Source organism: Pan paniscus, chromosome 14, assembly GCF_029289425.2.
Source record: "Pan paniscus chromosome 14, NHGRI_mPanPan1-v2.0_pri, whole genome shotgun sequence".
In the NCBI taxonomy this organism is placed as follows: Eukaryota; Metazoa; Chordata; class Mammalia; order Primates; family Hominidae; genus Pan; species Pan paniscus.
The window spans coordinates 86,606,099-86,628,378 of NC_073263.2; the positions used below are offsets into that span (position 1 = coordinate 86,606,099).

Genomic DNA, 22,280 nt, shown 5'->3' on the forward strand with positions numbered 1-22,280 from the left:
TGTCCGGGTCATCGACTTCATCGGCCTTTTGCAAAAACTGCTGTCAATTTAATTATAGTCAAAGAGATCTGTGTTCTATATGATTAACTATAAAATAGAGTTCATTTCCTTGGAATGAATACATCTTATTATAACATTCTACATATTATAATTTTCTGGGCATGGTAAGTATAAATCACATTTGAAAATTATATAATCACATTTTCTTTCTTACAAGAATTCAGTCATCCAGTACTTGTGCAATGGAAAAATATTCCCCTGCCTTCATCACATAATTATTGCAATCTTCACTTTTTTGAGGGAAAGAAATGTTAAAAGTTATAGTCTAGAACTTTCCATTGCCTATAGGAGCTGCTCACAGTAAGACTCACCTCAAGTATTAAACGCCACAAATGAAATACAATATGGTTGAGCTTAGGGACATAATTGGAACAAAACAAAACAAAAATGCACTTGTAAAAAATTTAACTTTACATTATAGTTTCTTCATGACATATTGTCTGTAGTGTTTCATAGAAAAAAATTAAAACACAATAAAATTCACATATTATCAGAGGACCCCCAAATTACTAATTGCTTCAATAAAGGCCAGGTATTATCAAATATGACATATATGATATTTACACTTAATTTTATTTATAATTGTTTATGTTATTAAAATGTATTTTGAAAAAAATTTATATAAAATATCTAAAGGAAGAGATCTTATAGAAGTTTTTAAAACCTATTTAGGAAATAATTTGCCATTTGCTTGTAAATTTATATGAAGACTTTATTCACCCTATAAGTATTCCCCCAACCGCCAGATATCTTGTGTGGCAAATGTTTAAAGAAGACATCACAGATGAGGAAAAGCATAAAATTGGCACATATAAATGTAACAATAATTTTTAAAGTACGGATAGGTTGATTTAACATGCAATGTAAAAATAAAAACAAATGGACAAATTTGGATACCTAAAATTATCCTAATGTAGAAGGTGAAGTGTGTCCAAATGTTCAGACTAAATACACAATACAGCAGGGTCATTTATAAATCTAGTTTAAAATGTGAGGTGCCATGTGTGGAGAAAAAAATATTGGCTGGAAGCAGGTTCAATTAGATGGATTCACTCGTGATTAAAAGAAAACATCCAATAAGCATGTATTAACTAAATATTCAGATGCTATCATTGTTACACTTCTTTTGAATTTTACAGGTTCCCTTTGTTATGATTATTTCCATTCATGTGTTTTAGAAATAGAAATCTATAGTTTGTTCACATTTCTGTAGTAAGATGCTTTCTGTATTCAAATACACTTTATATTGACAAAATACTATCCAATTTATTTTAAGTTTTTAAAAGATTTGCTGGCTGCATTACCACATATTTGTCAATATTGCATTTAATTTGTCAAATATATGTGAAATGGTATAATGGTATTTGTGCTCCTCTTTTTAAATTTTTTTTCTTTTTGAGACAGGGTCTTACTCTGTCACCCAGGCTGGAGTTCAGTGGTGCATTCATCGCTCACTGAAGCCTTGACTTCTCCAGGCTCAGGTGATTCTCCCACTTCAGCCTCCCGAATAGCAGGGACTACAGGCACATGCCACCATGTCCAGCTAATTTTTTTGTGTGTTTTTTGTAGAAAACAGTTTTTGGCATGTTACCCAGGCTGGTCTTGAACTCTTGGGCTCAAGCAATCCACCCGTTTTGGCCTCCCAAAATGCTAGAGGACAAGTGTGAGCCACCATGCACAGCTTGTTTTTACATTTTTAATCTGTTTATTTTACATATAGTTTAAACTTACATTTTATTGCTAATAAGAACAAAGAACATTATCAGCTGTTACAAGTTAAGTTTTCTATTACTTTTTTTGCCCTACAAAAAAAGCAACTACATTTGTAAATTAATTTATGAAAAGGAAGAGTCTGGGAATCATTTTATAAGCAATTCAAATAAAACAGAGTTTATATGCATAGAAAACACAGTATTGGTGTTTTAAAAACAAACATGTAATGTGAATTATTAGCTTATATTTAAATATTCCTATTTTAAATATAAAACTTTTATAATATAGTTTTTAAATTTGAAAATGGCCAAGAAACTTTCTATTTTTTACAACAGAAATAACATGGCACAAAAAACATAATTAATTTTGACAGAGTAAATATTTCTGTTCTTTACAGATATGAAATAAATTGAATCTTTGTCATATATAGTCAATATATTAGCCTACACTGTGCTGGTTATATCATTTACATATTTTATTTGTGTCAGTAAACACAAAATCATAAATTGACTCATTTTACATCTTCCAATTACGACAAACTTGTCAACTATTAATATTTGGATTTTTGCATCAATACTAAATCAATGTTTGCATAAACCACTCACGTTACAAAACTGTAGTCTGTGCATCCAACTGAATAAGAAATTGCAAGGTGAAAACAGGCTGTCTTTAAGTAACAATATCATTAATGATTAACAGAATGGAATGGTTTAAAAATACATGAGTCAATCTCAACTATTTTTAATGGAAAGATATGTGTGTGTCTTTTCCTCAAAATGGATTGTTCTGAGGTAAATATAAACAAGGAAAGACATATACTGTTCCATTTTCTGTCACATTTTGAGAAACATGATAAATCAAAAAAGTTGGATTTGATTAAAAAATTATATTCTGCATCTCTACCTACATCTTACTATTATGCTATTATTGCTAATTCTTAAACTATCCGTAAAATGCTAGTTTTCAGATGTATCATTATGCTTACACAAGTCATTTAAGGTTTTGTGCATTCTCATTCATATTATTTTAGTAGTCTTACCATAAGAAATTATATTTTAGAAACTCCTTAATCATATATTAAATTGCCCTCAAGAGCTTTCTTGATTTTAAACCTCTGTATACCATCCTCTGATTCCATTATTAATTTGCAGATGGTTCACATAGAAGACGTTTGTCTTTTTCTTGGCAGGCATATTAATAATGAAATCATTGCTAATCTTAATTATCTTAATTTGTAATGTCACTTTCATCTATTATATTCCAATGTTTTATGTTAATTGCCAACAGAACACAAAAACATAAACTATATCTTTGAAAAATATTAGTTTACTTTTCTTATGCAGTTTTGGCATTTGGAAGAATAAAAATATTGATCTCTTAGCAAAACAGTATGGTTTATTGTGGATGCCTTTCCAAAATGCTCTTTTTTTTTTTCATTTTATGTCAAAATAATTACGTTACAAGATGGGACAAAACAAATGTGGTGAAAACATTTTACTGAAATCACATTTATTGTGTGACACAGAGGGTTTCAAGCCTAAACAGTCTTGTTCTAGAGTACATGGCAATATCAAGTTTGTGATTTACCTTATATATGCATATGTCTGTCTGACAGGAGCAGAATTTAGAGTGCATCACCTCGTTCAGGAAGTCAGTTTAATGTCATGAAAATTAAAAAGAAGGCCGGGCGCGGTGGCTCACGCCTGTAATCCCAGCACTTTGGGAGGCCGAGGAGGGTGGATCATAAGGTCAGGAGATCGAGACCGTCCTGGCTAACACAGTGAAACCCTGTCTCTACTAAAAATACAAACAATTAGCCAGGCATGGTGGCACGCGCCTGTAGTCCCAATTACTCAGGAGGCTGAGGCAGGAGAATGGCGCGAACCCGGGAGGCAGAGCTTGCAGTGGGCTGAGATGGCGCCACTGTACTCCAGCCTGGGCGACAGAGGGAGACTCCGTCTCAAAAGAAAAAAAAAAAAAGAAAATTAAAAAGAAATTCAAATATTACTACTATTGTATGCAAGTTGATGGGTTCTAAAACTAATCATCTTCCAGGGTTGGCAAACTATGGTGCTGCTGAATAAACCCTGTCACCAATCTGTTTGTGTTGAAAAAGAAATGAAAAATTAGACCCATTTGTCCAGTGTTGATTATGTCAGCTTTTATGCTACAATGACACAGTTGAGGATTGGCAAAAAAAAAAAAAAAAAAAAAAAAATAGGCCATATGGCCTTCAAACCCTAAAATATTTAGAATCTGGCGCTTTATTGGAAAAATGTATAAACCTCTGAGGTCTGAATTATCTTAACTCTGAATCTTTTTTAAAAAAGCATTATGCTAGATCATTGAGGAAATGTTCATCCCCATTCTATCTCTAAATGATTTTTTGGTTTTATCTTGAATAATTTGATTTTTTATGTTATCTAGCAAAGTTTAATTGCTACAAATTTACATAAAATATGTAGACATGTAATTTCCCTGAATTAAAAAAAATTAGTCAATATTTTAATAGGCCTCTTTTTACTTAGTTCTTCTATATTTTGCTTCATATTTATAACAGTGATTTTATGATAGTTAATATATACAGTTTTTTCTCAGTATCTGTGGGGTATTGGTTCCAGGAGCTCCAGCAGATAGCTATATGCTCAAGTTCCCATATCTAAAATGGCATAGTATTGGCACATAACCTATGAAATCCTCCAGTGTATTTTAAATCATCTCAAAATTACTTATAATACATAAAGCAATGTAAATGCTATGTAAATACTTGTTATGCTGTATTATTTAGGGAATAATGACCAAAACAAGTTTGTAAATGTTTAGTATGCAAGCATTTTATTTTTTCAAGTATTTTCCATTGTGGTTTGTTGAGTCCACAGATACAGACCCCATGGATAGGAAAGGCTAACTCTATATATCCTTTGATTTTAGCTTTGTGAGTTTGTATTTCAAACAATAATGGTAATGAATTAAATAGATCTTCATCTTAATGGGAAGAAATAGGAAATTGTTGAATACTATTCAAACAGTTCAAAAAAATTACACAACATTAGTTTGGCCTGTCATGCTTCCAACTCAGACCAAGTAAAAAAATGGCAATGAGAAAACATATATATATAATTTAATGGCGTATTAAGTATATTATATACAAATATATACAAATAGGGATACATTAACTTCTTCTGTAGGAGCACATATACAAACACACAAACATGATGTAGGAAGGCTTGTGTATAAAATAGGAAAAAAGTTGTTCCTAATCTCATACTCAACAGACAATACCACTGTGACCCAATCAGCGTTCTCTAGCACAAGATGGGTGTCCTGTAATTCCATTCAATCTGACACTACCTGAAGATAGTGTCAGAACCCGCAGGTTAAGGGCTCTGTCCCCAAAGACTGTCCCCCTCTTCAGATGCCATTCACAAGAGTAGGCTCCAGGTTTTTCACAGTTTTGTCCTATTTGGTTGGAAATCAGAGCTTTCCACAACTCCCTCCTTGGGCTAAATCATTTTCTAGAGAGACTAACAAAACTCAAAAAAGTGCTTTACTGACTTTCTCTGGTTTATTCTAAAGGATAACACAAAGGATACAGATGAACAGCCAGATAGAAGAGATTAATAGGGTAAGGTATGGGAAGGGGTGGGGAGCTTCCATGTCCTCTCCACGTGTGCCACCTTCCTAGCACCTCCATGTGCCCAGCAACCCAGAAACTCTCTGAACTTTATACTTCGGGGATTTTTATGGAGGCTTCATAATAATTGATCACAGAGGAATGATCAATTACTATCAAAATCTCCAGCCCCTCTCTCCTTCCAGAAATGCAAGATGGAGCTAAAATTTCCAATTTTCTCATAAAGCCTGGTCATTAGGGTGATCAGCCCCCATCTAGAAACCCAGTAAGAGTTGCCTCGTTAGAACAAAAGACACTTCTGCTACCCAGGAATTTCCAAAGGATTAGGAGTTCTGTGACAGAAACCTGGCCCAAGGACCACATATTAGACAAAAAATATGTGTACAGTACCCTTACTGCTCAGGAAATTACAAGGGTTTTAGAAGCTCTGTGACAGAAATGGAGCAGAAACCAAATATAAATTTTTTATTTTACAGTATCACAGCCTGTGAGAATCCTTCAATAATATTCTGCTATTGTATTTATTACTTTGTCCAACCAAAAAAGATATGCAATTTTTGGAAAATCCTTGGTCACTCAGTAGTAATGCATCCTTTTTTTACATTCAAAATCCAAATATTAACATAATACCGCTAATATATACTTGTAATTCTTTTAACTCTTTAACAATTGATGATTGCCAAAAGAGATATAGAAACATACAATTTACTGTAGAAAATTTAAGAGCAAAAAAATATTTGTCAGGAAGCCAAAAGAGTTAATTTTGAAATTGTGTTTTCACAACAAACATCCAAAAAAAGATATTCCTTGGTAGAATATTAGGGTTGAGAGTTTTCAGGAAAGATTATGGTTTACAGTACAGTTTTAGAAATTATCAACTGATACATACTTGTTACATTTTTGCTAGTAAATTTGGTCTTCAAGAGAAAGCATTTGTATATCAATAAAGTAGAGAAAAAAGCAAATAATATTTAACATATTTCTGATTCATTTTGCAAAAATGTCACTAGAATAATTCTGATTCCATGAATTCAAGATAGATATGTCTGTAAAAGACAACATTTCACTTGGGTGTTTGTTTTGGAAAAGAACAATATATCTCTTATTGCCCTATTATGTCATGAGTATACAAGAGTCAAAAGGAATGATATCCCTGAATCTTAACACTCACCTCCTTTTAGTCAAGATACAAAAGATCACACATACAAATCTACTCAATTACCAAGTCATAGATTTTATTTTATTTTATTTTATTTTATTATTTATTTATTTATGGCATTTTTTTTTTTTTTTGACAGAGTTTTGCTCTTGTCAACAGGCTGGAGTGCAATGGCGCGATCTCAGCTCACAGCAACCTCTGCCTCCCGGACTCAAGCGATTCTCCTGCCTCAGCTTCTTGAGTAGCTGGGATTACTGGCACCCGCCACCATGCCCGGCTAATTTTTGTATTTTTGGCAGAGATGGGGCCCACCATGTTGGCTAGGTTAGTCTTGAACTCCTGACCTCAGGTGATCCGTCTGCCATGGCCTCTCAAAGTGCTGCGATTATAGGCATGAGCCACCACTCCCAGCCAGTAGATACTTAAATTATTAGTCAATTTCTTGGTTACTGTGATTATGATAATGTGACCCAGCATAATTCATTTAGGAAAGCTGTAACTCTAACAAAGGAAAAGAGCAATTTTTTTTCTTTTCCTTTTTTTTTTTTTTTTTTTTTTTTTTTTTTGAGACTGTGTCTCTGTCGCCCAGGCTGGAGTGCAGTGGCGCGATCTTGGCTTACTGCAACCTCCTCCTCCCGGATTCAAGCAATTCTCCTGACAGCCTCCTAAGTAGCTGGGATTACAAGCACACCCCACCATGCCCGACTCATTTTTGTATTTTTAATAAAAACGGGGGTTTCGCCATGTTGGCCCAGCAGGTCTCGAACTCCTGACCTCAGATGATCCGCCTGCCTGGGCCTCCCAAAGTGCTGGGATTCAGGCGTGAGCCACCTCTCCCAGCGGAAAAGAGCAATGTTTAAATTTACAAATCAGTGTTACAGTGATAGGAATAGATATGTATATATGTAATCTTATCTTTCAGAAAATGTCATTCATGTATCTGTTCATAGTATCAATCAATCTTGATGCTGAGAATTAAAATTTAATAATATATTTTTATTAGTAAAAAAGAAAGGTAACTGAAAAGGGCATTAACTTTTTTTTTTTTCTTTTGAGACGGAGTCTCACTCTGTCACCCAGGCTGGAGTGCAGTGGCGTGATCTCGGCTCACTGCAAGCTCAAACTCCCGGGTTCACACCATTCTCCTGCCTCAGCCTCCCTAGTAGCTGGGACTACAGGTGCCCGCCACCACGCCCGGCTAATTTTTTTGTATTTTTAGTAGAGACGAGGTTTCACCTTGTTAGCCAGGATGGTCTCGATCTCCTGACCTTGTGATCCACCCGCCTCGTCCTCCCAAAGTGCTGGGATTACAGGCGTGAGCTACCGTGCCCGGCCAGGCATTAACTTTTAAAATCTGTTTTACAACTTATGGGCTAAGGAGTACGTTGAAGTTGTGTGGGCTCATTAGTTTTTTCAGAGACTCATTGTGGAGTGGCATGTCTTTGTAGACTGTGGCCTTCCAGCATCTGTTTAATGGCAAGTTTGAGTGTCTGACCAAAGCAAGATCCTATTGCGGCTGTTTTATAGACACATTCTTCAGTACTAAAAGTGATATTGAAAGAGATGAAGAGAGACATAGAGTTGGGATGGAGAAAACTGTTAAAAATGAAACAGGTGTATTAAAATATTCTTTAAAAATTCACAAGGTGTGCCAAGTTCGGTTTTTCGATAGATATCTTTTTAACACTGCCAAGATCCATCACATAACAGAGAACCTAGTGTTCACCTTGAATATTTAGCTCTTGAACAATTTTAGTTCAATTCAATTACAGCTTTGTGAGTGTAACATACTAGAAATGAAGTTGTTTATCAAATTCACTAGAATAATTACAGATTTATATGTTTTAATGCTGAGTGTATGGGTCCCATCTTGTTTCTTTTAAATCACTGCAGTTCCACACTGCTTTTTTCTTCATAAGCTTTACTTCACTTTCAGATATCTGATAGTTTTCTAAGCTCCTTAAAACAACAGAAAATGAAAGCGTTTTTGATTAAATAAAACCCTTAAGATGAATTCACATAGTTAATTTAGGCAAACATTAATAGTTCTCTGAACTCTCTAAGACGCACAACTAAAATTAAGTTCAAACATGTTCCTATTATAAGAATTACATTAATTCAAATACATTCCTTTTATAAGGATTACATTAGATCATGAACTTTACATCCATGGATGCTGTATTTCTATTCTCCTACTTTTGTAGACTTAGTATGTGGCTCCTTGCCACCTTCATCTGATTGTTCTTAATTATACTGTTTACACACATAACTCTTCACATTAAATAAAATATTTTAAAGTTTTCAGTTGGTTTATTGTGCTAACTGCAGTGTTTTTGTGTAATGACACTCAGATGATGTCAATAGAAACATATTATTAGAGATGATTATGCAATTTTCTAGAATTCAGTGGTGTTTCCATGATATTTAAATTCATTTTTACCAGAAGCAAGTAGCTGGAAAACAAATGATGGCAAATCTAAGACAAAGATATCACTTTTCAGTATCTTCAATAATAGTGCAGTCTATTATTATTTGGTTAAAACAAAAGAGAGACTAATAATCAATATCATTATATTTTGAGTGAGTAGGTCATATATGTCTGATTAGTCAAATACATATGTAAAATAAAACATGTAATAAGAAAGGACATTTGTTTTTCATAAACTTAATACTTGCACTAAAATAATCTAAACATCGTGACATATCATATGAATAGATGAAGTATTAATATACTAAATTTCCATTAATAAAGCTTTAAAAATTAACATATGTAAATAATAATAATTATAATATAAGATTGTGAAATGAGAGTAGTTTATTATTCAAAACACTTATTTTACATGATCTTTAAAGTAATTGTTTCTTTTTAAGTATTCCTTTCCTATGATGTTGAACCATGGCATGGATGATGACTTTCTATAATAGTTCAGGGTTCCAAAACACTATATGGATTGTATTTCAAATAACTTGTTTCTGGGTCTTGCATAGTTTGTTTAGATAATAGAATAGCTGAAATCACAAATGAAACGGCATGTAGAATATACCACTCAGGAAAATCAAGTTGCTGTTTTCAAAATATACCTATTAACTCCTTCAGGAAAACTTACTTTTGTTAAATTCATTTATTATACACATAGAGAAAATATTGCAGCTGAAACTGAGTCCTATAATGCAGTCATATAATGAAGTAAGAATGAATTAAATATCTGGAGGAGAGATTGGCCAATTTCCATTAAGTAGGCTGGGGCCATTTTGGAGTGGGAGTACTTCTAGCATTTCCCTCAGGGTGGCTATGACCAAGACACAAAAGCAGGAGAAAATGATAAAAATACCAAAGGGGAGCTCATAAGAAGGGAGTGAGTGTAGGATGGTAACACAGGCCATAGAAAAAGAGCAAAAGGATTCATGAACAAGTCCAATTGTTGCCCATTGTGAAGCCACATATGTCTTCATGAGAGGCCACATAGAGGAACTAAGTTGAATCTGGTTTGACTTGTTCCCCCATGCAGGATTTGCAGACCAGTATGAGGGAACAGTGTGCACACTGTTCCTATCTGAGGTAGAGAGAGGTGTCCTAAGCAAGGTATAAGCAAATGTCTTTATAAATTCATTTTCAGGGAATTTGAAAGACCTTCCTGCAGGAGGCAGCACTGAAGAATGGGTAAGGTTTATACCTGTATTGTTGCTGAATACAATTATAATACTCAGGTTTTAGGATAAAAAACATGTTCATAAATTGCCAAAATAAAAGATAGATTATTTCTAGATGCAATATGCGCTGATATCCTATACCTTCTTAAACATTACCTTTAATCTATTAAGGCTTTTCCTTCCCTGTAACTATTTTTCTCATTTATCTATTTGTATTTCTTCACTTTGTTTTAACATCTGCCTTTAGAGTCACTTTTTAAATAATTTTCTTAGAGTGTTTTTATTTCATTTGGGCTCTTGGATACTTCATGTCAAGAAGTTATGAATCAAATTTTTACTAATTCCTTAACTGAGATTTATATTACTATTACTTCCTTATTCTCTGACCTGTCCAGTAACGATGATGACAATGAATAATACCTGCCTTTTCTCCTATCCCAAACACTTTATTAGACTCCTCAAATTATCTAGAATTAAATTCTACAGAAAAAAAAAATCAAACAGGTGTATTGATTTCATTCAATAGATGAGATCAGTGAGCCTCCAAAAGGTTAAGTTACTTTCCTAAATGTTAATCCCAGTCTCACTGATGCCAAAGCCCCAGGCTTCTTCATGGTTATATTCCGTGCACTTCTGTAGAGCTGGCAGAGCCAAGCCTAGAGACTGTGTCTTAACTTCCTAGCCCTTCCAATGTATGTCTGACTGCATTTGAAAACTGCAGGTACTTATAGCACAGCTGGAAGAAATGGAGAAAGAAAGGATTATATTTTTTCATATTACCCTATGAAGATCAGAACAATCTACCAGATTATTATTTATATATGATAAAAAAATGAGCTAAACCATTTAAATCAACCCTTTGGGTTAGAGAGGTCAAAATAGTGAAATTGATGACCCAGCAGGCAATCTTTCTTGTGCTTTTTTTCCTTTCCTAAAGTACCATGTGTTGTTATATATGTCCTTGGAGAAACTATGTGTTTAATATTTAGTCTATTTAATATTTTAACTCTGAGCTATTGCTCACTGAGGCAGAAATGTGGATACTGAAGTCATACAGCTAAGTCCTATTAGAAGGCTAAAGAAACTACTTACAATTTCAGAATGTTGATCTGGGCCATTTGCTGTGAATTGCAATGAGGCAGAAAATGCATTTTAGAGTTTGCTGTATTAGAGATAATGGAACTACTTTGCTCAAGAATGAAGAGATAATTTAAATATAATTTTTTGCTTCATATACAATCTCACTATATGTTTTAGAGTCACTTGTATTATATAATGCTTATCTTTGCAGTTTTAATGTGACTATGACATTTTATTAGCTTCAAATGCCTATTCCCCAGATTTACTATCACACTGTTGCCCTACCCACCCCACCCCACTCCACCGCACCCCCATTTTTATGGAAATGGATCTCCTTTTTAGTGGTTGTTTTTCTGACTTCTGCCTTGAAGATAGTTCTTGACCTCTCACTGATGCATCAGTGCTATGCTGTGACAGCTGTCATATATTTGCAGATCTGCTTTGAATGCTTTGTTTGTATAACATCCCTTCACTTCACCTTTTTCCATGTTTTTGATGCCACTCGCTCAGCTTAATCTATTTGTGATGTGAAATGAATGAGTTTTCTTACACACGCATGAAAAGGAGAAGTGAAGGAAAAAGACAGGAAAATCCAAACATGAGACAGTTTTGGACAACTATTGGTTGTGGGATTCCAAGGTTAAAAGTGTGAATTACTTTCGGACCTGGGTTGATGAAAATTTTTATGCCATTTGTAGCTCTATTTAGCTTTGTGATGCATCCAATCTTATGGATAGCATAATCATTCACATATAACCTGTAATATTATGCTGTTGACACATTTTAAAACAATAGTGAAATCCTAACACCATAAGATAAAGGATTTATTATTCTTATCTTATAAACAGACATTCTTAAGAGAGTCCATAATGTACTTTGAGACATTTTCTGAGGTGGGCATCTGAAGCTCAGCTTGCAGTTTTTGTCATCCAGTTAATCGGTAAGATTTTATGGCGTTTGCCTCATAACAATTTGTATGGACAATCTTTCATTAACCTCTGCTTCTGCATTTTACTCTTATCACCAAGTCCAAATCACATCCCCAGGAAGTAAACTAAGTTTTATTTGCTAAAATGTGTTTATAATATATGTATGTGTGTATATGTGCTAAATACAGTAAGTTATAACAATTGACAATAAAGAATGACTGGTCTCAAGGATCCAGTGGTTTAGTGGATGTTTTGTTAGATTTATTCAAGAGATTTTGTTTTCATATTGCTTGATGGTGTCTTTTAAGAGGTGTCCATATATTTATTACAGTCTGTTTCTCTTTTGTGGCTTTCATTTCCAAACTTTTTTCTCTCTTTTTATCACTGAACAAAAAGTATGTACTGCACCCAGCTGGCAACTAACATAATTATATTAGCTAGCTGTCTTTACAAATACCACTCTACTATCTTCATTGATGTGATTTATGACTTTGACCGAACTTTTCCAGTAAATTCTTGCTAAGGTAGATAAAAGTTGCTCATTTTATTGCTCATTTCAGGAACTGTCTCAAATCCCATTGTTTTTCTTCATTTATTTATTTTTATTTTACTTTAAGTTCTGGGATACATGTGCTGAACGTGTAGTTTGTTACATAGGTACACATGTGCCCTGGTGGTTTGCTGCACCTATCAACCCATCATCTAGGTTTTAAACCCCACATGCATTAGGTATTTGTCCTAATGCTCTCACTCCCCTTGCCCTCGACCCTCCGACAGGCTCCTGTGTGTGATGTTCCCCTCCCTGTCTCTGTGTGTTCTCATTGTTCAACTCCCACTTATGAGTGAGAACATGCGGTGTTTGGTTTTCTGTTCCAGTCTCATAATCCCATTTTAAATAAGTCAAAATGTTCAACTTTCTATAGACAGTATCAAATAATTAATCCTCCAAGACCATTAAAAACCTTATGGAAGGCCAGATATGGTGGCTTATGCCTGTAATCCTAGCATTTTGGGAGGCCAAGGCAGGCAGATCACCTGAGGTCAGGAGCTCGAGACCAGCCTGGCTAACATGGTGAAACCCTGTCACTAGTAAAAATACAAGAATTAGCAGAGCATGGTGGCAGGAGCCTGTAGTCCAGCTACTCGGGTGACTGAGGCAGGAGAATCACTTGAACCCAAGAGACGGAGGTTGCAGTGAGTTGAGACTGCGACACTGCACTCCAGCCTGGGCTACAGAGCAAGATTCTGTCTCAAAAAAAGAAAATTTAAAAAAAATTTAAAACCTTATAAAGTTGTTTAAGTATTACTATTGGGAAGCCAGAATTTGACAATTTTGGAGGTCCAAGGAGAACAAAATTAAGCTGTTTTCCTCTCTATGTCACAATGCTTTCCATTCAGAAACAGCACTTGCTTCTGCAAGTCCTTGGGCATGTAGCTTGAGTGTCTCTCAGAACACGATAATTATCGGTAATTAATTAGATTGTGTCTGAATGTTAATTTCTTTGCATCAAAGCTCCTCAAATACCAATTTAATTTCCTATCCTTGTGTTAAAAAAACCTTTCCTAGAGACCCTTTGATCATCTGATCAGATGTGAAAACTTCCGTTCTTTTATTTGTGTTAAGAACACTGTTATTTGTCTCTCTCTCCCCCCTGCCCCTTTTTGTTACATGTCTTTTAATAGGAAAGTACTCAAGAAAGAAGATAGACATAGACCCCAGTAAGCCCACTCTTCAAGCCAAACCTGGTGAATAAAAAATTCAGAGCGTTCCTTATACTAGCATTCTTTAGTCCAACTTTACCTCAGGTCACTTATCAAAACTTTCTAAGGAGTTTCCACAGTGTTTTCTTGTTTTGTCTGTGAACATTTGAATCTGAGAGAGATCCCTTAACAATACTTTCTAATAAAAAGTGCAAAATAGTTGGGTGAACAAATTAGTTGGTCACAGTCCAGACATTAGGCTGAGGGTCCCAAAACATGAAGTCATAGCAATTATTTTAGCAACAATTTCAGTGGGTTTATTTTAGTCCAAATTTTAGACAGTGTTCCCTCTGGGACTTACTACTACTTCATAAATGTATTTATGCTATAACTCATATTGGTAGACTGATATTTTAAATGCTATAATTTAAAATTACAGTGGCCAATTTTGGAAACTTGATACAAAAACTTTATTGCTTAAGAGGTGCCTTAGAATCAAAAGGGAGCAATATTTCAAATACTAAATGCAAGTGCTTATTTCAGATAATGTTTGGCAGTGTATCAAATAAAAGGTTACAATTTCATGTGGCATCATGACATTTACAAAATTGTGAAATCATCACTACACATTAGGTTAGATAATTTTCATCTTCCTAAGAAGAGATCCTATACCTACTAGCTGGGGCCCAACATCTCTTTTCCCCAACTCACTGACTTCTTCAGTCCTTGGCAACTATGATTCTACTTTCTATTTCAGTAGATTTTCCTATTCTGGACCTTTTATAAAAATTGAAATATACAACACATGGTCTTTTATGACTATATTATTTTCCACAGAAAAAATGTTATGACATCTTGATATATATATACCACAGTTTCCTTAATCAATCCACTGTTGGTGGGCACTTAGATTGATTCCATTTCTTTGTTGTATAAATCTTTTGCACTTTTAAAATAGTTTTTAATATATATATTATATATTATGTATATAGGTACTAAAATTGACAAAATTCAACACAGGAAATTAAACTCTTACCCTGAAAGAACATAAGCTGGGTAAAATTTTCCCAAGCCAAAAACTGAGACACAATTTGAGAGGATTCCTGTGTATTAATAATGACTGCAGATCACAGATTCCATAATGATTACATTAAAGTATGACATCACTATATGGATTAACCATGTTCTCAGCAACTTTACTTTTTCCTAGAAAGCCCCAATATAAATAGTACTTTTAAGGGTTAAAATGAGCTCTTCAATCACCTTCTTTTTTCCTAAGCAGAAACATTATGTAATAACATCAGAAATCCATCCACTTGATCTCACATTTCATCTATGTATTTGGTCTTTCTAATTAAATACCCTAACCTCCTTAATACCCTAACAACTCAATAGTCTTTCTCTTCATTTCATTGTCTTCTGTGATTAAAAACAACAACGACAACAACAACAAAACACCTAGGTGAACATACTCTTCTGTTGTTTCTCTGCTTGCACTCAAGCAGCTGAGTTCTCTGGGAATAAATCATAATGTGTGAAAACAGGTACTACTATTAATTCATCATCACTCACATAAAAATGGCAAAAGAGCAATCCATAAAAACCAATTTTCTTCGTTCTTTCTTACTTTCATAGTCCCATGAATAAACTCCCTAACACACCTTTAAGTTGACAAATGAAATTTTTATACTTTTATTAAATTGCAAAGATGTAATTTTTGCCATATTGTATATCATATAAATTCTTAAATAAAATTTAAATAAGATTTCATTAAAACTTCAGAGCAGCATATTTTTCTTGTTTCATGTATGTAAAATGTCTGTTATGTAAACGAATTGGCAAGACCAGACTTCATAGTCAAACCAATCAGCTACATCAGGCCTACTTTCTGTCAGAAAGTGTCTTACATCATTTTTCAATTTGAATAGAAACGTTAATACATGCCCTCATGACAAACACATTACTTTTGAAATTTGACTGTAATATAACTATCAACTAGCTAAAGCATGAAGACTTGCCATGATTTTGTCATTTTTATGTAATCAATTACTGTCCCCTTTAATATTTCTTGCTTAGCCTCTATGGGGGATATATTTTAGAATCAAATTGACTCTTTGTCATCCTAGAAGGATCCAGAAATGCATTATGTTAAGTTAATAATTGAAATGTTTTGTGTGTTTGTGGAGAAAAATGGATGATTGTGAAAGAGGTAGAAAAGCAGAACTGAAAAACTCTCTTCAGACATTACTCCTCTAGGAAAGAGTGCATTTTGGAAAATGAGATACTGAAAATATCTCAACCAATCTGCTGCCTTAATAGTCTTAGATTTATCTTTATACACATACTTTGGAAATCACAGCAATTCTACCACATTCCTTTGTTGATAAATTTGTTGATATGCCTTGCGAACCCCAAAAATTTGAGACAGGTCTCAGTTAATTTAAAAAGCTTATTTTGCCTAGGTTGAGGACACGCCCACAACACACCCTCAGGATGTCCTGATGACATGTGCCCAAGGTCGTGAGGGCACAGATGGTTTTATACATTTAGGAAGACATAAGACATCAATCAATATATACAAGAAGTACATTGGTTTGGTCTGGAAAGGTGAGACAACTTGATGCAAAGGCAGGAAGAAGACTCAAAGTGGGGAGAGAGCTTCCAGGTCACAGATAGGTGATACATAAATAGTTCTTTTGAGTTTCTGATTAGCCTTTCCAAAGGAGGCAAATCAGATATCCATCTATCTCAGTGAGCAGAGGAGTGGCTTTGAATAGAATGGGAGGCAGGTCTGCCCTAAGCAATTTCCAGCTGGAGTTTTCCTCAGTGATCTTGGGGGCCCAAGATATTTTCCTTTCACAACCTGCAATAATTTTTCTGAGGCTCCGCTATCCTCAAACCTTGTCATCAATGGTGACTCCTTTTCTTCTTTTTTTTAATTTTTATTTTTTTGAGACAGGATCCTGCTCTGAAGCCCAGGTTGGCAGTTGATGCTTTTCCATGTAACTTTTAGTCAATTTTTTAAACATTTATTTTTTAATACAACTTAATACGTTTAATGAAATATTGTGTTGTGTAGGAATTGCAGGGGTTTTGTTTGTTTGTTTGTTTTTTGAGACGGGGAGTCTTGTTCTGTTACCCAGGCTAGAGTGCAATGGCATGATCTCAGCTCACTGAAACCTCCAGCTTCCGGATTCAAGTGATTTTCCTGCCTCAGACTCCCAAGTAGCTGGGAATTACAGGCATGCGCCACCATGCCTGGCTAATTTTTGTATTTTTAGTAGAGACAGGGTTTCACCATGTTGGCCAGGCTGATCTCCAGCTTCTGACATCAGGTGATCCGCCTGCCTCACCTCCCAAAGTGCTGGGATTACAGGGGTGAGCCACCATGCCCGGCCAGAATTGCAGTTTTTAACTATTATCTTTCAATATTTTTTGCCTTATTTGCCATGAATTATTTTATAATTCAACATTGAAAATAAATCCTTTTATTCTAATTCGTAAATTTTGGAGAATTGCATATCTCTCTTTTATCCATAAAAAATCAAAATATTATTTAATTGCATTTTACAGTTTCATAAATGCCTTGAGGAACATCATCTCCCTTTTGGGAAGTTATGCCAAGAAATCCTTGCATGACATTGTTTTATAAAGGAAAAGACTGAGATATCCGGTACTAAATGAGGTGTTAGATCATGCTTTGAGGGAAAGTGGAATTAAATTCACACAGATCAGACTCCTTCTCTTTCTGTGGAAGCACATCCAAAACTTTTATCCATTGTCAAAAAAAAGGCATTTCACAGTATATATTCCAAACGTAATTAAAAGTATTGGAGGACAGGTGAAATTTATTGGCCAGAATTGGAATTTTATTGATTTATTGAATCAACCTGATGGATTAGGAAACTCCAAGACTCTATAAGTATAAAATATTTAATAAGACACATTAAATAAAATCCTGATAAAAATTTATATAAGCAAAATAGCAAATTTAGTGATCTAGTGACAAATTATCAGGTATATCAGTGACTGAGAAAATAAAGATTTCATTAAATCTAAGCTTGGAATCATCTTAGTTACTTCAAGGGAAATATTTGATGTATATTACATGACATACATATGAAATGTGCATATGCATTTTTATTGCTGACTTGCAAACCTCTTCCTGTAAACTTACAAACTATTCCCAATGGGAAATAGTTTAGTTAGACTAAGACATCAGATAAGTGCAAGAGACATAAAATAAGAGTGGCTTAAAAAATCGTAGGTAGATTTGATTATTACACATTGTACGCCTGTCTAAAAACATCATGTATACTTTATACATATATACAACTATTATGAACCCATAACATTAAAAAAATTGAAAAACAAATTTTTAAAAAGAAAAATTATTTCTCTGTCATGTAAAAGTTGGAGCTTGTCAGGCATGCTATTTCAAAAAGTTACCTGGAGTCCAGCTCCTTGTGTATTATGGCCACACAATCTCTATGGAATGTTTTCATTCACACACTCACAGACAACTCACGACCCCGTGTTTACAGCAGACGCTGAGAGGTGAAAAGAGAAAATAAAAGACATAGACCCACCTTCTAAGGAAACAACCAGGAAATTGTACACACTAATTCCGCCTATATTCTTTGCCAGAATATACCCATACCTGGCTGCAAAACAAACGCAAATAACTGGAGTATATCATCTGTATTCTAGCTAGGTGTGAGCCCAGTATAAATTCACACTATGAAAATGGCGAAAAAAAGAAATTGGCATGTACAACTTTCAGAATTTGCAATTTGGGAGGTACGAGATTAACTAAAAATGTCAAAATTAGCAAGTCAAAGTCAGATCTTAAATATATGTAGGTACTATTTTGTATGCTTATTTACATTTTTATTTCTAAAGGGGCAGTATACTTCACTAAAAACTTTCCGAACATATATACCAAACATTAAGAAGTAGAAATGCTTTCATTTCACTGAAAAATTTCTCATGTAGATATGTTTTATTTTCTGTAACTGCAGGTATAATTTTAAATGATAATATAAGTCCTCTAATGCTTGCCAGAAAAAAAATTTTAATAGGACTTCTATATTTATATTAAAGGATTGTACAAATGGTAATAAAGAGTTAAAATTTGATAAATGAGTGGTTTTGACATAGAATGTCACACAAGAAGTTTAAATAAAATTAGTGCTTTTTTAATTGAATAAATGGTCGTAAAAAAGTATTTGTATTCAAGTGTTTTCTACCCAATAAACTATAATATCTCCTGGAAAAATATTCAGCGCCTTGCCACTATTAAACATCAATCAATTTCTTTTAATATGGCTAGTATATTGGAATATACTAGTAGACAGGCAAATAATTGTTGCTTTCATAAAGACTGTATTCTGTTGGGAGACACTTGAATCTAATTATGCACAAATCATAATAAATGCATGATTACCAACTGAGATTTTTGACTATTAAAGAAACCATTCATGTAAATGAAAATAAATAAATCTTAATTAGGATAGGGATTGGGGTAGGGCTTTAGCGGCTATTCTGTAGAAATAACTTTATTCTAGATTTGAAAGGTAAGTAATTTTAAAGATGCTCTAGAAGAATACAATGAAAAGAAGAAACAGCATGGACTCTTCTACAAGGAGGGAAGGAACATGAGAGATTTGTGAAACTGAGAAACCAACCAGCATTTAGAAATTAATGGAGGGTGCAGTGTGAGATGAATATGAAGTTGTTGGCAGAGACAAGATCACTCTAGGTCATAAAACCCACCATGTCAGCTATTTTTATATTAATCCTAAGAGAAATGTGATTTAATCACAGAGGCAGCACATACAGGGGTTAAAATCATAGATTCTGAAATCCCAGCTCTGCTATTTACTAGCTGTGTGACCTTCATAACTTCCTCCTGACAGTTTTTTTTCTCTGAAATGAGAATAACATATTATCTACTTCTTAGAGTTCTTATGGGTATAATTGAATTTATAATCTTAAAGTATTTAAAACACTGCCAAGATCATAATAAATGCCAGGTAAGGATTTGATAAATGTGCATTTGAAAATGTAAAACGCGAGAGGCTAAAATAAAAACCTATTATTTAAGAAGTTAATTTTGCAGCCTAGAGAAGCTGATAACCAAGGACTCCTAGTTTTCTGACTTTCAGAGACTCTGTTCTTGTTTCTAAATGCTAAGATTACCTGAGAGAAGCCACTTTGCAATGTGTATGCTTCCCATTGACGTTTGTCACCATGCTTCATCTCCAAATTGGGACCATAAGTCCATCCTTTGCTCTTCTCCACGAACTGAATTATGCATAGGGCTTCCATTCTACTCATCCCAGGAAGAAACAGTCCCCATAGGATGTCTTCCCTGTGGAACTAATTATGGTTATTAATTGTATGCAAAATTAAACTGTAAAGTGGAGTAAAAGCTTTGTGCAGAAGCATATTTAATTGAGTGCTAATTCTATTGTGATTATTTTAAATAATAGGAGCGTGGTAGTTAAAAAAATGTATAGCAATGGTTTGCTGGACAGCTAAAAAAAACCCTGTAAAAAAAAAACCTTTCCAGGTTTTTCACCTGGACAGGTAAAAAACCCTGCATATGATCACAAATGCCAAGGTATTCAAAAGATGGTTTATTTTATTTGTCAGTCAAAAGGTATTGCTCAATTTGATTTGCTCTAACATTCTCTCACACTTGATCCTCATGTTGTGTAGGAAATATTTTCAGATTACATGCAGAAAACTACCTATGAAGACATCAATCAGGGCAGCAAAACTAGTACTGGATTTTCTAAATGTATCCTAAAGGATAGACCTGAAATTGATGAGGGAGAATGAAGATGTGGCTTTTTTTGTGTTATATTCGTTGTCCTAATATATCTTATAGTGCTTGCAAATTTGATTTTCTTAAACCATACATGGAATACAGTTGTTTGTCAAGGGTTAAAAAGCATGGCAAGTTCTGAAGTAAACATGTACAAAGGTCATACATAGTATCCATACTGAGTCAGGGAGGCTTTGTTGTGAAAAAGACACTTATATTTTCCTTCAGAGTTGAAACTATTTCTTACAAAATTGAAAGTAGATAATAGATTATAAATCAATAAATCAGCAAAATGTTACCTTATCCAGGGGATGTCTAACATCAGGTCAGTTAAAATGAATAATTACTTTAAAGCTGAGGTGTGGATCATCTTGGTATCCTTCCAAATCCCAGATGTCCTACCTGAAATCAAGTCCAACCTCTTTAACAACCTCTCCAAAACAATCTTGATTGCTTCGTGTTCATACATCATAAATTGGTTTAAAATAGAGAGGCACAATATCCAAGATAGTATAGAATCATAAGAAAACTTTTAAAAACTCTTATAAAAATATAAATGCATTAATTTTAGTAATATTTGGAGCAAAATTATGTGTAGTTTTATGAATGCATATTTTATTAATACGTGGATTTTTCTATGAAATTATCAGGCTTAGTATGCTTTATTTCAAGCATAAGATAGACAGTAATGAAATGGGTTTACTTTATTTTTCATTGCAAATATGCCAACAGCTAATCACCTATTTTATTTTTTAAATTGTTTATGTCTTGAGAAAACAAAACTATCTAAAGTTAAGCCTTGCTGAAAGAGTAAGCATTGTTTATTTGTGTTAACATATACATTATCGAGCATCTATTCGGCATAGAGAATCTTGTCTAATCATTTTTATTTGGTAGTATTTGAAGTCATTCCCTTTTTTCATATTTATTTGCAATACAAAAATGTTTCCAATTTGAAGATAAGTTAATTTTATCATTTTTCTGAGAAAATAGAGACAAAAAGACGTTTTAATAACTAGCTTATATTGAAAAACTGAGTTTTAGCATGTAACCTTTTAAAGCTAGTTATATTTGAGATAATTAGTAAGGATAAGCAACGTCTAGAAGCTGAGTAAGTCATAATTAATTTCAGCTATCTCTGGTAAAAAAATTCATGGATGAAAGAAATTTCAGAAAGAATTTTATTTGACTAAAATTAGCAAGAAAATAATTAATCCAGGAAAATTTTCTTGATAAACCATAGGTAGGTTGATATTCATTAATTTTCTCAAAGATAACAAGGTCACCTTTTCAGCTCTAATACCAGCACTCTCTTAGCAACACCTGATCTGCATAGATATTGATTTCTCCTTCAGTTCTCAAATTGGGTTCACTGGTCGAGTTGTAAGGAGCTCCCTCTGCACTACTTGTTGCTGATCAAGGTATGTTTATTAAGAGTGAAGCTGCTTAGCTTTTCCAAGATTCCACCAAGATAATCAGAATCCGGAATATTCAAAACAGTTTTTTTAAAAATACACACAC

At 33.9% G+C, this 22,280-nt stretch overlaps 1 long non-coding RNA gene across 1 annotated transcript; it reads right to left on the reverse strand.

The window, feature by feature from the left end:
- Positions 1-8,393: 8,393 nt before the first annotated feature.
- LOC130540723 (uncharacterized) lies at positions 8,394-22,241 on the reverse strand. Its single transcript, XR_008954716.2, has 5 exons — positions 22,083-22,241; positions 20,129-20,308; positions 18,377-18,477; positions 11,310-11,338; positions 8,394-8,525 (listed from the first exon to the last, which is right to left on the reverse strand). It is a non-coding gene; the product is annotated as an uncharacterized LOC130540723 (long non-coding RNA).
- Between the last annotated feature and the right edge of the window lie 39 nt (positions 22,242-22,280).